Raw genomic sequence first — 3,547 nt, forward strand, 5'->3', positions numbered from 1 at the left:
ATGGTAGACGATCTCTTGCACATGTTTCTACAGCAAGAGCTTTTCATAGGTAGTCAGACATACCTTAAGTATTATAAGAAAAGTGCAAGTATGTACCAGTGACCTGTCTTTTTGGTTGTTGTTGTTTGAAGAAATCAAAGGAAGAAAAGAGAATTTACCTGGAAGTTGTAGATTTCCTCCTTCAGGTACGACGGAGTGTTTGTAGCAAGCTAGCATTCACCCTGAAAACGACTCAATCAAGTCTGGATGAAAGGAATTCTGTTTGCAGGCTTTGGAGAAATGCAGCTAGGACCCACAGGATCCGCTCCAGAGAGAGAGAAGCTCACTGGAGTGAACCTACTTCTCTACCTTTTCCCCTTAGGCCCAAAGGGCACTTGCCCGAAGCCCCGGCTCCCGCGGCTTCTGGGAGCTGAGGAGTCGGCAGCGGGGGCGACCCCTGCACTCGGGGGCACAGCCGTGGATCCGCTACGTCGGGGCTCCTCAATGGTTCCCTGGTGGTCTAGTGGCTAGGATTCGGCGCTTTCACCGCTGCGGCCCGGGTTCGATTCCCGGTCAGGGAAGCCTTTGTAAACATTTTTTTTCTTTTTTTCCCCTTCAGCGTCTCCACTGGCAGGAGTCTTCCTCTTCCTGCCCCGACCAGAGCTGTGTTTTGCTTCAAGGTTCAGATGCAGAAGAGCTTCTGCACTGAGTCCCCAAATGCCGCTGAGTCCCGGCCTCAGGGTCCTTGACGTCGCGCAGGCTGGAGGACGTGAGATGTAAGGAACAGCCTGGGCTGGCCGGCTCTCGCCTCGGCTCTTTTCTCCCTGCATGGTACAAACCCGAAGTCTTATTTACCGCGTTCTCATCCCAAGAGAATCGGGGACTCGAGTTCCAAACATTCATTAAGAACCCAAACCAAAGCCCTTTGAAACATACAAGAAAGTTGCAAGAGTAATAACATCGTATATTCTGTACGTAAGTGCACAGTAAACATTTTCCCACGTTGGGTTTCTCACTCTCTCTCCGTATATAAGAATGGCGACACCACTTGAGAGCTCCTTGCAGACATCTCCACTCAAGATTGCTCCTTTCGTTTGGCGTGTCTCTGAAAGGCAGCTTCTGCGGGACTTGTCCTCCAAGACCAGGGGAAGCCTCTGTCCTCGCGAGGAGGCCCCCTTGCCCTTTCAGGAACCTGAAATCCGTTCTCTTCAGGCTGTAGAGAAGCTTCAGGAGGAGTTTTATTCAGCTCCCCCCCGCCCCCGAAGTGCAGGCCAGGCACGTTCTGTGCTAGTAGGAATCCCCCCGGACCGGCTGCCCTCCGGTCTCCTTCCCGGTTGCCTTGGCGGGCAGTGGGGTCTCGGGTCAGCCTGAGCGCTGGAACCGCCTACCTCGGGAAAGGCCCTTCTGGGAAGTGCAGCTGCCCCTTGGCTGTGGCCTGGATCTCTGTGCCCTGCACGGAGCGTAAAGGGTTCTGACAGGACACAAAGGGGACGAATCCTTCCCTGTAGTGAGTGGGAGGATGAGAGGACCAGATGGGAAATGCGTCCAAGGGAGGGGGAGTATTCTCAAGTGCTTGTCAGAATTGTCTGCATGGGTGGCTGCCCTATGATAATAGTGCTTAGTGTTGTCTTTTCCTGACCTCGCCCCAGTCTCAGGTCCAGTGCGATCGGCTGCTCTAAACTTTCCGTTTTCCCGAAGCTTTGGAACTGGTACCGTTTTCCTGCGAGAAAGGCGGCACAGCCTAGGAATTGGTAAGTGTCTACTCCATAGAGAGGCCAGAAGAGCGGCGTGCTGCTGTCTCTGTGGCGCAATGGGTTAGCGCGTTCGGCTGTTAATCGAAAGGTTGGTGGTTCGAGCCCACCCAGGTACGGTGGCAGAGGTTTTAGAACCCTTGCAGCGTTTTCCGTGCTGATTACCATTCCAGGTGTTCCATGCTGATTATCACCTGTACATCTCCTCCCACAAAGTTTAACGAACTGCATTCGGGGTCCTATCCACCTCACGACTGCTGTCAGTCTTGGGCCACACTCCCCTTCCCAGCTCTATTGTGTGTCGTCTCTATTGGACTCTATAATGCCTAACTTACGGCCTCCTGAAAGAGATCGAGGAATCCACGGTCTGGTGGGATAGTGTTTATTCCGCCAAGTCTACAGACTTGGACAAGAAAGTTATATTTTATGTGTCTCAAATTTTTCATCTGTGAACGTTAGTAATTGTTCTATGAATGATGTTATCGGTGAGCTCATCATCATAATTCTCCTCTGCATTATCTTTGATAAAGGCATTTCTTCCATGGTTGTGTATTATTTGGTTTCATGGTTTCACGATGACGCATATGCTGCAACCATCATTATTGTACACACACCTCTGACCACTCGTGCAGGTGTTTCCATAGCGTAGAGAACTGCAAGTGCAAGTGCTACCTTTAGTGTTTCTATGCTTCTAATGTTGGTAAATCCTTCAAGTTTGCCCTCCACAGAAGTGGGACTGAATCAAATTCCGTTTTATTTTCCAGTCTTTCAATGTCCCTTTCTTCATTTACTTGCCAACACAGCAATCTTTCTATACATCTCTCTATGATAGTGTAACTAATAAAGGGAGCAGTGCCCTCCCGACATAACTAAGGGGAAGGACAACAGAGGGACACTGTGGGCAGTACACAGAGATATTCTATTGCATACGTTCGAAAGCTAAACATTCAATGTTTTTAAAGTCTCCCAATAACTGTAATGGTTTTCTCTGCTGACCTAGTCAACAGGGTCCAGAGCCGACTGCCCAGAATGACCTCTTTGACAACGTCCTGCCAAGCAACTTATCCAAAGAGAAGACTCTCGCTGATCCCAGAGGTTTTTTCCTTCTCCCCTTTTCTCTTTTATTTATAAATTTTGGTTATACTTTTAATTTGATGCAAACAATCTAATGCCTGTCCTTCCTCCTATAAAATGGGGAATTCGCATGGGAATAAGTGTTTCTATGTTATTCCTTGACACTTTTTTGTTTGTTTTTTGGCTGTGACTATAAAAATTAGCCCATCTAAGACACCTCGTGGGAGCCAACAGAATCCTGGCCGCCACAAGTTCCTGCTTCAGACCTGGACCCTTAGAGCTATTGGCTCGTGTTTGCTCTGTTCTGTTAAAACTCATGTGCAGGAATTGAGCATTTTGGCTTTTTCATACTGTGTGGTTACTGGACACGGATTTTGTCTCTCTCTCTCCCTCTCATTTGTGCATCACTAATTTCTCCTCTCAGTGCGGGATTCTGGTTTTAATTTTAGGAAGTGAACTTCTGGGGATAATCCCTGTTGGGTGGCGGTTGACAGGGATCCATTCCCTGTTAGGTAGAAGATGACAGCTAATCCGGACCATGAGTCTTTTTTGTCTGACGCTTGTCCTGAGGATTCTGCTGTTTCCTGGTATGTGACACCGCAGCAGTGAGAAGCTGTCCACCTCTTGTCTTTCCACTATTTGCTAAAAACCACGTGGGCCCAGTCAACCCTTGTCAATAACTGCAAAAGTGTAGTAGCTACAGTAAGGACGATCTTAATATGCAATGGTTCCCTCATAAGGAA

General features: G+C 48.7%; 1 non-coding gene across 1 annotated transcript; it reads left to right on the forward strand.

Annotated features, from left to right (window-relative positions):
* Positions 1-1,775: 1,775 nt before the first annotated feature.
* On the forward strand, positions 1,776-1,849 carry TRNAN-GUU (transfer RNA asparagine (anticodon GUU)). Its single transcript has one exon. It is a non-coding gene; the product is annotated as a tRNA-Asn (tRNA).
* The last annotated feature ends 1,698 nt before the right edge of the window (positions 1,850-3,547 follow it).

This window comes from Eubalaena glacialis, chromosome 3 (genome assembly GCF_028564815.1).
Source record: "Eubalaena glacialis isolate mEubGla1 chromosome 3, mEubGla1.1.hap2.+ XY, whole genome shotgun sequence".
NCBI lineage: Eukaryota > Metazoa > Chordata > Mammalia > Artiodactyla > Balaenidae > Eubalaena > Eubalaena glacialis.